Source organism: Micromys minutus (assembly GCF_963924665.1).
Source record: "Micromys minutus genome assembly, chromosome: 24".
Taxonomy (NCBI): Eukaryota; Metazoa; Chordata; class Mammalia; order Rodentia; family Muridae; genus Micromys; species Micromys minutus.
The window spans coordinates 13,996,233-14,008,139 of record NC_137959.1 but is presented as its reverse complement, the minus strand read 5'-3'; the positions used below and the strand labels follow the sequence as shown (position 1 = coordinate 14,008,139).

Here is an 11,907-nt window from a genome sequence, read left to right as displayed (position 1 = left end):
TTGAGAAGAAGAAGGATGGGCCTTGGGTCAGAGGGAGAAGGCTAAGCCAGCAGGTACCAAGAGCTGTTGACAGAGGAAGATCCCATCTTTCCGGCCTAAGTGAAAAAGAAAAAATTAAATGATGTGGGGGTGGGAGAAGGCACCCCACAGTGCAGGTGCTTCTGTGCTGGGCCAGGCCTAGAAACCAAACTTCTCTGAAAAGCTTGGTTGAAGCAAAGTTCATGACAAAGGTCCTTATGGTTCCTAGGAAGGCTCACTGTCAAACTGGCTAATGGGGAGGAAATGGCAGGCAGTGGGGAGATTCGAACCGTATTATTGTTGGCCCTCTGCGGCTGCACGAGTTACAGGCAGTTTCTGTGAGAACAAAGTGGCTCCCACTCAGCTGTTTACCCTCAAGTCCCAGGTCCTTTAATCTGTTGGTCACTGACTTCCTGCCCTGCACAAACTTAAGTCTAACTCTGCCCCCTGTTCTTTAGAGGGAAGGTCCCCAACCAATGGGCACAGGGCTCAGAGAGGCTTGGATCTCCATTAAGCACAGACTGGAATCTTAAATTCAGTAAACTCTTGCCTAGCTGTCTTCTCTCAAGATCTTGGGAAGGGATTATGACCTCCCCCCTTTTAGTTTATTTTTGCTGTTACTTATTTACCGGGGTGGGGGGGCCCTCAGATAAGAACTTAGTGCTGTAGCAAGTGGTGGATTGATTTCCATATATTCTTCTGTAGTTCGTGTAAATTAAAGAGAAAAGAAATTAGAAATCATAAATACCCACGCAGACTTCCTTTGCAGGTAAGCAGACTTGGTGCTTCTCTATTTAAACTCTGTTCTTCTTGGATCTCTGGGCACTTCAATCATCTCTTGGGGTGATGGCCCCTTTTGCCTCCTCTTCAGACTGTCTGCCACATTAGTATGCCTGCTACATCTACTGGTGTGCTTCTGTAAACACTGGAAGTTGAATCACACCACTGTGGTGCCCAGACACGAAACACTTTCCAGAAAAGAAAAAGAAACACACACACACACACACACACACACACACACACCAGGTTTCTCACTAGATCTATCTTGCATGGTGCCACAGCCAGCAGATGACAGTCTGGCTCAGTGGGGGGCATCTTCTATAAAGTGAACACCCTTTGTGAACCTCCCCAAGACAGCAGCCTTTGCCTTGTATTCACGGACGTGTGTGAGTAGCTCTGATAATTAATTCTTGCCGGCTGACCCTCACATAAGGTCGCAAAAGCCTAGACAGGCTCCAAACATGATTGCCTTGGTAAATTCTAAAACGCAAGCAAGCCAGCTAGCCCTGAATTTGATCTCTCCCCCATGGGATCTCTTCTGCTCAGGGAGGACTTAGAACTTTCAGTAGTTTTACTGTTAACAAAGCAAAAAGAACACAGAAAGCTTCCGTGAATTATACCAGTTTGGCCATCTAGCTTAATGCTGTGCTTACACACAAACAGAAAACACGTATGCTACCCACTTGAATGTCACAGGCCAGCTCAGCCCAGACAGACTTCACCAACTGGATAAAGCCTGTAGTTACCACTCTCCTGGCTCAGTCTTTCTTCTCTTCCTTTCCTTCTTCCTCTCTATTTTCTATGTGCCACACTTCAGGGAAGTCTTAGAAACCCACAGAGCCTCCCAGAAGGCTTATTCCAACCTCTTGCACAGTCATGGATAGCTATGCTTGCAAGGGCTCCTTTACTAACTTGAGGAGGATCAGGGTTTGACTTGGCTTCTGCTGAAATCTCCAGTCTCCTATGCCTGCTCTGGAGCTGCCCTGGCTTAGCTGGTGGTGGGAGCCCAGCTGTGCTTTTCCACACCAGGCACACATGGCACCGCAGCCAAGCAGCCACCAGAGGAGGAAACACCCAGGTTAGATTGTAGATTCAGCAATTAAGAACACTGGGTCCTTGACTGAGTTTAAATTTCAGAAAACCAGCTAATACGCTTCAGTCCAAGCCCAGGACGGGGCACACTTCTCTTTTTCTGGAGCTTCCAGACTCTAGGAGAGCGGTGTCCTTGTACATCTTATAAGTGGGGTAGACTCACCATTTCCAGGCTTCTCAAAAAGGCAGAAAAGTTCTTTGAGGGAGGCTCCATGTGGGCCAAGAAGGCAGGGAAAGACCATCACAGGCTGTTATTTTATCAAACATAACAGCCAGCATCAGGACTAGCTCACAGTTACCCGGTGAGGAAGAATTTATATCATCCCCATTTTACAGATGAGACAACTGAGGCAGAATTTAGCATATACAGCATATAACAACCATGCAGCTTTGAAATAGAGATTCAGGCCATACAGTCTGATACTAAATCCTGGGCTTACATCAAAAGGTTATCCTAAACCAGCACAGAGGTACACCGACAATGAAAAAGAAACACCAGCATCTTTGTCACCTGACCCAGACCCTCTGTCTATGTACATTAGAGACCCAGAGCACGCTTGCTTATTCCCCCAAGGAGTCCAGTGCAGCAAGCATGGTGCGTAGGGTATGTCTGCACCCAAGAGGACACTGGGACAATTAAGCCACCCAGAGCTTTCCCTGTCCCACACTGACTCTGCACAGACAGGGGCAAAGAACAAGAAAAGTACTGGGAGCTAAGGTCCAGGTGAGAGACTCTGCCAAATAGAAATAAGGAGGGAGGGAGAGAGGGAGGAAGGGAAAGAGGGAGGGAGGGAAGAAGAAAGAAAAGAAGGGAGGAAGGGAGGGAGGGAAGAAGAAAGAAAAGAAGGGAGGAAGGGGGAAGGAAAAAGGAAGGGGGAGGGAAAAAAGAGAGAGAGGAAGAGGGAAAAACACACTCTCTGATTTAAAGACCACCCAGGTGTGTTGGCCTGTCCACATTTCAGGGTCTTAGCCTCTTACTTCTAATAAGAAAAGAAACAGATGTGGTCCCCATTCATCCATAATGGAGGTAGACGGGAGGGGGTGCTGGGTGGTGGGTTATCACCAAGCTGTCTTTGGCCCACAGTCTGCCTTCAAAGACAGGAACATTAACTTCCCTGCAATGTTGAAGCCTTTGGCTGGCACCTGCCCACTCAAAGCCCAACACTTAGTAGGCAACTGACTTGTGCGGTTGGATGGCTGAGGAATTAAATAATGCACAGAGAGTCTTGGTGGTGTAGGCAGTAGTGGAACGCTGCCCTGGCCTCAGGATTCTGGAGCCAGACCAGATGAGTCTCACTACATTGGAGTCATCAGTGGGTAAAGTGGGGGTGGCAAGCTTGCCTCCCTCTCTCTCCCCCTCCCCACTACCGGGGTCAGTTCTGAACAATTATTTCTAACAGCGGGGTAAGTAGGGGGATTGGGTTGTAGAAAGTTCTGTTCAACAAATCCTCCACTTTTGTCTCCCAGGGGCTGCAGACCGTGGTCCCTGCTTATTCAGCCTTCCCCTCCCAACCCAGGTCTGGAAATCTCTGTGGTTTTGAGTCAGTGATCAGACAGGAGAAGGGCACACTTCCTATAGGGGAGGAGGATTCGGCAGGGCTCTGGGCTTTGATGCTGTTTCTATTACATCCTGAATACATGAAAGAATATGGGAGGGAGAGGAAGAAATATAAAAGGGCAAAGGAAGAAAATGTTATTTTTCTTTTTTTAAAAAAAAGTTGAAGCGGGGCGGAGAAGTGTCTGATTTAAAATATCCCTAGTAACAACCACACGTGTCTCTGGGAGACAAAAGCTGGCTACAGACTGAGTTAAGGAAGCTCCTTTGGGGCCTTGTCTTCCCAGGAAATAATGCCAGGGAGGCAGGCGTGTTTCAGAGAGTGATGCTCTAGTAGTAATGTCCGTGAAGCTGGGGTTAATTACAGGAAGGGCTTCCAGGGTAATTGCCCAAAAACAACACAGGGAGCCAAACTTAGCTCCACAGGCTCCAAAGCCAGCTCTGAGCCACTTCAGAAGGATCCCAGACACTGGGCCAGCTGCAGGGGTTAGGGAAAGCCCCAAGAAGGTTCTCCAGAGAAGCGTGGTACAGCTTGAAGGGGTAGTGCAGCATGCAATCCTCCTCAGGATCCATTTCTATAGGGTCTCTCAGTGTTCCCCTGTGAACGAATCACAAATGACTTGCCACTAGCCCCACACGGTTGACAAAGTATGAGTTTGGTGGCCAAGAAAGACAGAAGCATTCTCCTAACCATCGGCTAAGCGAAGCCTGGCTGGTGAGGAGCCAGGTGGGTGTTTCTAAAGAGTTTCTTTGGGGTGTAGGTTTCATCCATATCCTCTAAGAGTGCTTTCTTTGTCTCTAGACCATGACCCCGTTAAGAGAGTAAAGCATGCATTTTGACCATATGGCAAGTACCACTTCAGATAATTAAGCCCAGAGACCTCCCATATTCTGTAAGATGGGGGAAGGGTTGCAACTGGGACTAGACACCTGAGCTAGGAGGAGCTGGCAAGCATCTAGAAATGTCCATAAAGTAAGCCACTCCATCCATTAAGGAACATCTAGTTGCCTGTATGCTGCATCATTCCTACCTCAGATGAACTCATAAAATTTCAGAGGATGAGGTTTGAGAGATAGCTCGGTGGTTAATACCATTTGCTCTTATTCGAATATGAACAGAGTTCTGTTTCCCTGGTGGATTTCAGTTCCTACCACACATATCCAGCAGCTCACAACCCCCCATAACTACTACTCCAAGAGACCCAGCACCCTCTTCTGGCCTCTGAGGATACTCATATATGTGTACCATACACACACACACACACACACACACACACACAGACACGTTCACAAATGTAAAATTAAAATCTTTTAATTCTTTTTTTTTTTTTTGTAATAATGGCAGGACACATCTATAATCTGTGCTTTTGAGATGCTGAGGTTAGAAGACAGGAAGTTTGAACCAACTTGGGATATGCAGAGAGATCTTGTCTCTGAAAACAAAGGAAACTGTCAGAGAATACAGAGAAAGGGAGATGAGAACCCTTTCTGTTCTTCCTGGAAGGACCAGGGTGGCAAGTTTTCTGTGGGCCTCTGCAGGGATCTTTCAATGGCTGTCAAGGTAGGTTGAACGAGATGGCTGTGAGTTATACTGCTAATTCCAGGGACTCAGGCTGGTCCCTGGACCACACGGCTAATCCTGGGAATGCTGGCTTCTTATTCACTATGGGCAGAAAACGCACACTGAGTGCTAATCTCAGCTCCCAGTCTCTCAGGCCAGTCCCAGTTTGCCTACTTAGGAAGCAAAAAAGGCAAAACAGTAAACAATTCTCTGTGACCCGTTCTCACATTGATTCTCTGACACTAGGGTGCTCCTTGAACAGCTTACCTGAACTTGAGGGTAGGAACCCTATCTCAGAGCTCCTCTTCATCCCAATAATACCTTCTACTATAGCAAGAACATAATAAATAAATATTTTGAATGGATTCATTCATGCATGATTGAACAACCTTTATGGCTCTTTCTTCATGTGTTCATAATAAAAGATTTGGGGTGGGTACTGGAGGAAAACCGCTTTTTTCTTTCAATCCTTTAGACTTGCATCCAAAGATGTATTAAGAATCCATCACTGTAGTAACTAAAATTTATTTTGCAAAAACATATTATGTACTGCTCTGAATTATATTTTGGTGCACCCCTGTATAGAAGCAACCATTCCAGTCTCCATGTCCCGGAATGTAAAGAACAAAGAATCAGAGGGAGAAGTTATGCATAAGGAAGACTGGGGAGTCAGGCCCAGTCCCTCCGAGTCAGAACTATGAGGTGAAGAGTGTTACTTGAATGCACAGAGAGTCTTCTTGTCACCATGGCTACTGACATACAGAGTGTTCTTAGTCAAGTCATTACCCCTAACTGGGTCAAAGGGGGCCCTTCAAGAGCTACATGTCAGTGGCAGCCCCTTTATCCATAGACTGACATCTCAGGTTTCTGGCACATCTGTCAGGTCTCAGATCCAGTAGCACTTTCGTATAAAGCCATCCAGCCACCAAAGCCACCCAGTGTGGAGAAAGACAGGACTCGGTACAGACTTCGCATATCGCTGTGGGGATTGGACTTGAGATTCTTTCCCTTCCACTGTGAACTTCTTTGCAACAATGAACATATCTACCTCATCCATCACTGTGCCATGCTCCCGAGGTGTGCTGCCAGACTAGAACATGTAATTGCCATTCAAAAGTACTTAGCAGGCTTCTGAAGAAGCCCCACCAGCTTCTAAATGTGCAGATCTTGGACAAGCACCCTTCGAAGAAGGAAAACACCTGAGCACGGTCACCTACAAACAGCTAATGCCGTAAGAGAGGATTTCTACTGTTCAAAATGAGACGAAACCAAAGCACCACCTTGTACACATTTCGCTTGAGTAAGGATGAACGTGAACGACCCCAGCCTGCCAGAGGCTGCTCTCTATCCACCTTCTTCCTCACACTGTCTTGCATGCAGGTAGGTTTTGGAAGGGTCTGGGATCAAGCTGTCGCAGGCTTGAGAAGAGAGAAGCAAAGTCTGTCTGGTGAGGGACTGGTCACTTGAAATGCACACAAGTCTCTGGGAACAGATCATAGCAACAAGCATGCCCTGGGGAGGAGGTGCCTTTCTGCTTGTACACAGAGCAATAATACTAAAGGCACAATTCACAAGCCTCCCTCCCAGCTGGCTGAGCACGCCTCATTCAGTTGGCAGGGATGCCTGTCTCCCTTTCATGTCGGCTCACTCACCCCCCGCCCCCCCCCCCGCTTCTTGCTTGGCCCTCTCGTTACATACCAGACACAAGACACATCTCACAGAGCAGACCTAAAACTCCAGGTGGCAGAACCCCAGTTTTATATAAATTAGGCTGAGGAACACTATGCAGACAGATTTTTTTGTTTTAAATCATGGAAAAAAAGTAGAACTTTCTCAGGGGCATAAATCTGGCCCAGATCTACCCCCTGAATGAGCAATTGACTGTATAGTTTACAGTGAGAACATGGAATTCTCTAGAAGTCTTTTGCTTCCAAAGAGCAAGGCCGACTTTTTATGTTATCTGAAAGAAATGATTTATTTGCCATCTCAGAGAGAGAGAGAGAGAGAGAGAGAGAGAGAGAGAGAGAGAAACATAAAAGTCGGAGCATAGCAAAGGGACCAGATGCAAAGTCTGATTCATCAGAAAAAAAAAATTTAGTGTGCCCAGCAAACAAGACACAAGCATCACCCAGCAACACACCAACTCATTTATCCTAATAGCAGCAGAGTCTCCGTGTACACAGGGCACTGGGGCTGGCACAGTTAGCCTCTCTAAGGGTGGTCTCTGTTCTCTTTGCAGAGTATAAAGGAAGAGCAGGAGATGAGAAGAAATTGCTGGCATTTGGAGAAGAAAGGGGGCAGGGCAAAAGGCTTGACAGATAATCCAGTTAGTAGAGGATCCCTCCAAATACAGCACACTGTATATTATAATAAAAACTCTGCATTCCTGGGATTTAAACAAGACACATTGTTCAGTGTTCAGTTTCTTCTTAAAAGTCATGGAGGCAGTGTGACAACCTTGATGTTCTGGTTGTCTCTGTGATAACAAATGTATCCTAGCATTTGGAAGTGTGAGAAACCCACACCTAGGGACAGCTGCCAACCAACCAAGGCCACCGTTCTCCAGGACGGCTTCGGAAAACTTAAAATGACAGGAGTGGAGGAAACTGTCAAGGCTGGGGGCATTGGATGGGGACAGGGGTATGCCAGCATTTTTTCAGAAACATTGCTTAAATTCCATGGCAATTTGCCATCAAACTCATTGTAGTCAATTCAGAGTGGCTTTAAGGAGCACAGAACAACCTGAGGGTGGTATCTCTCAAAGTACATGTCAGCAGTAAGAAAGGAGACAACACTTCCTTAGATAGATATAAAATGGCACTGGGTACCTCAACCCTAATGCTTTCCAGAAGACAAAAACCCAAAAAACAAAACAAAACAAACAAACAACTAGTTTTATTGATTATTTTTTTAATAAATCATGTATTATGTTCCTAATTTTTAATCAGTGGCTGTCAAAAATTGGGCATTTAGGTGTAAAATGAGAAAACAAAACAAAACAACAACAACAACAAAAAAAAAACCTAGGGGTAAAGGATTAGAAAGAAGGATTAGTAAGACCAGATCAGGGAAGCTCCATCCTCAATGCAGTCTATTAAAATAGAGCAGAAGCCCGCCTGCTTTGGGGCCATGCTGAGACTGGGTGGTGACAAGATAGTAGTGAGAATAAGAAGTGTTTGTCCTCGTTGGAGTGACATCGTCTTTAAACCCTGCGTGGCAATCCCTGACGCACCGCCGTGATGCCCAGGGAAAACAGGGCGACCTGGAAGTCCAACTACTTCCTTAAGATCATCCAACTTTTGGATGATTACCCAAAATGCTTCATTGTGGGAGCAGACAACGTGGGCTCCAAGCATGTCCCTTCGAGGGAAGGCTGTGGTGCTGATGGGAAAGAACACCATGATACGCAAGGCCATCAGGGGGCACCTGGAGAACAACCCAGCTCTGGAGAAACTGTGCCTCACATCCGGGGGAACGTGGGCTTTGTGTTCACCAAGGAGGACCTCACTGAGATTAGGGACATGCTGCTGGCCAACAAGGTGCCTGCTGCTGCTCGAGCTGGTGCCATCGCCCCATGTGAGGTCACTGTGCCTGCTCAGAACACTGGTCTGGGGCCTGAGAAGACCTCTTTCTTCCAAGCTCTAGGTATCACCACTAAAATATCCAGAGGTACCATTGAAATTCTGAGTGATGTGCAGCTGATCAAAACTGGAGACAAGGTAGGAGCCAGTGAAGCCACACTGCTGAACATGCTGAACATCTCCCCCTTCTCCTTTGGGCTGATCATCCAGCAGGTGTTTGACAATGGCAGCATTTACAACCCTGAAGTGCTGGACATCACCGAGCAGACCCTGCACTCTCGTTTCCTGGAGGGTGTCCGAAATGTGGCCAGCGTCTGTCTGCAGATTGGCTACCCGACTGTTGCCTCAGTGCCTCACTCCATCATCAATGGGTACAAGCGGGTCCTGGCTTTGTCTGTGGAGACTGAGTACACCTTCCCACTTGCTGAAAAGGTCAAGGCCTTCCTGGCTGATCCATCTGCATTTGCAGTTGCTGCACCTGCGGCTGCTGCCACCACTGCTGCTCCTGCAGCTGCTGCAGCCCCAGCCAAGGCTGAAGCAAAGGAAGAGTCGAAGGAATCAGATGATGATATGGGATTTGGTCTCTTCGACTAATCTCTTCAATGAAACCAAGTCAGCCTGCTTAAACTGAGAAAGATGGAAATAAAGGCTTACTTCTCTTAAAAAAAAAAGAAGAAGAAGAAGAAGAAGAAGAAGAAGTGTTTGTGTGAGTCACATGAGCAGTCTCCTCTTCCAGCCAGGTTCCTTCAAGATGAGCCATGGTCTTGGTAGGCTTCTAGGGCTGAGCACCATCTCTACCCTTTCTGATGAGAGTCAACATTCTTTCCTAAAGGAACAGCTCCTGCCCCTCCTCTGCTTCCGCTGCCCTCATATGGGTGGAGGATCCAGTTTCCTTGCTCACAGAGCACTTTTCTCACCTTAGAAGGAAATCACACATGTGGTCACAGCTGAGGTTATAGCCCCAGACCTCACCCAAGTGACAGACGGTCCATAGTTGCCTCATTTGAGTCTGTTTTTTTTAAAGTGCACACATTCCATACTAAAATGTGTCCTGATGATACTTGTGAACGCTGGGAGATCCACAAAGGATAGACTTGGGCCTTACCGTGTTTCGTTGTCTCGCATGCGTATCTGGGGAGAAGATGCTGACAAAGAAACCTCCTCCTCCCAACAGTGTTTTAAAGAAACCGATTCGACACGGCTAGAGTGAAGAGATAGCAGAGCAACAAGGAAAGATGTTCAGAGAGAGGCTGAAAGGCCCACATTGTTGGAAGCTGTTTGTGCTGCACCCAAAGATGGCGCCGGCTTCCTGCCGATGATTCAGCAAACAGAGCTGTTGTCCAGCCCGAGGGACGCAGTGCGCATGTACCACACACGTCACAGCCCGCTCTCGGGGCACGCTAATGAGATACTGGAGGGCGCACCAATCAGGTAGCGGCACGAGTCTCCTGGGCATTTATAAGCAGTGCACTTTTCTTCCACGTGGTCCCCTGCTCAAGAGTACTGTACAATAAAGGTTGTTCACGCGTCGTTCTTGCTGGTGAGATGTAGGGCACGTGACACCACATAGTTTTGCTTTGACTGAAGCTCAAGCCACGGGACTAAGATTTTTCATTCACAAGAACAGCAAAGGCCACACCTGTAGTGAGGTTCCTCAGCTTGCCACACAATTTATTTGTTCAACTTACGTTCCTCATTCCCCACCAAAATGTGGATGCAGAAGGAACATCTCAGAGGTGCCCGGCTGACTGCCGAGTCCCTTGTACATCTCACCTGAGACACACTCTTCAGGCCAAAGAGTCACTTCAAAAATCAGCCACGTAGCCAGCGGCAGGATCAAAACTGTTCACCTGCCAGATGACCTTAGACGACCTCTGACCCCCTTCTCAGTTGATAAGTGGGTGAATGCAACAACTATCTTTAACCCTTCTAGCATTTTCTGAACATGAAATGAGACCTTGTAAATGGAAGATTTTCATCAATGCCCAAGGAGACTCAAGCTTCAATTACTCTGTTGATTATGGGAAGCAATGGCGGCACTCCAGGTGCCATATGGGTGGCTTGACAAAGTATCACTTGATGATCACAACTACCCTATGAGTCAGGCACCTCAGTCATAGTCATTTAACATCTGTGGAAAATCAGAGCTTAGAGGAATAGAACAATTTGTCTGCCTTTGTGTCTGGTTATGAGGTCACGCCATATCTGAATCAGGTTCTGTTAAATATCTCCATCAACATAACAGTTCCCTTGCTGGGGAGGGGAGTTTTGATTTGGCTTTTAAGGTCTTCCAGGATGACCTGGAGATTTTCTTGCCTCTGCCCTCAGAGTGTACCACAACCCAGCAACACCATTGTTCTTTAAGGGTCAATCACACAGTAGTTACAGTAGCATATGCAATTATTATTCATACTGAGCTATACCATGTCATGTGGAAAACCCTGTGGCAAGCATAACACATGTTTTCAGTCTTTTAGCCATGGTTACAGCTAGAAAGATTTCCTTTTCTCTTTTTCTATTTTTGCTGCTGGTTACACGGTTGTGGTGAAATATCACAAATTAGAATGTTCCAGAGAGCTGAAAATGAGTTCATTTTGTAGGCTTAAGGGCATGACTACTCTATGATTTTAATTTCTACTGAATTCCCATTGGTGTTTATGATTAGTCTCTATAGAGATCGTAGGCATCAATCGATGTCTCTGGGGAAAAGTAAATAAAAGGATAGAGGAATGAACACAGCTGTTTGCTGGAAGGTGCTGGACACAGCATTTGAATGGAAATATTCTTTATCTGCGATCTTCCCCCTTTCAACCTCTGCTCTAGCCTACACCTAGCCACCCCCTTAGTTTCTTTTAGGTGGGCCATATAGAATAAATTTTTTTAAGTATGTTAGTCTACTTAAGAGCCACCAAATATAGAATTGTACATAATCTCAGTTTTCCCATGGCATGTGATTCAGGTGGCATCAATTTTCCTGACAAATATTAAAAAGGAGAAATTTTAAGTCACCTAATAAAATTCCACACTCATAACAAGAAAGGAGATAATTGCTACCCAGGTTTTTCCAGAATCCTTGACCCTTCTCTTATGCTGGACTCTGGAGGTGTGAAGTAGTAGACATCTGCTCTTTAAATACAGTTCTTACACCTTTGAAAAAGGCAAGTAGCCAACTGCCTTTCAAGCTTCTGAATCCTGCTGGTAAGTTTTTCGTTTGTTTTATTTTGTTTTGTCAGCTTGACATGAATGAGGGTCATCTTAGAAGATGGCACTTGGGAATGAGAAGTTGCCTCTGAAATAGTGGCTTATAGAAAAGTCTATGG

At 46.3% G+C, this 11,907-nt stretch overlaps 1 pseudogene across 1 annotated transcript; it reads left to right on the top strand.

The window, feature by feature from the left end:
* The first annotated feature begins 8,230 nt into the window (after window positions 1-8,230).
* On the top strand, window positions 8,231-9,181 carry LOC308436442 (large ribosomal subunit protein uL10-like; annotated as a pseudogene). Its single transcript has one exon. The product of its transcript is annotated as a large ribosomal subunit protein uL10-like (transcript).
* Window positions 9,182-11,907: the final 2,726 nt, after the last annotated feature.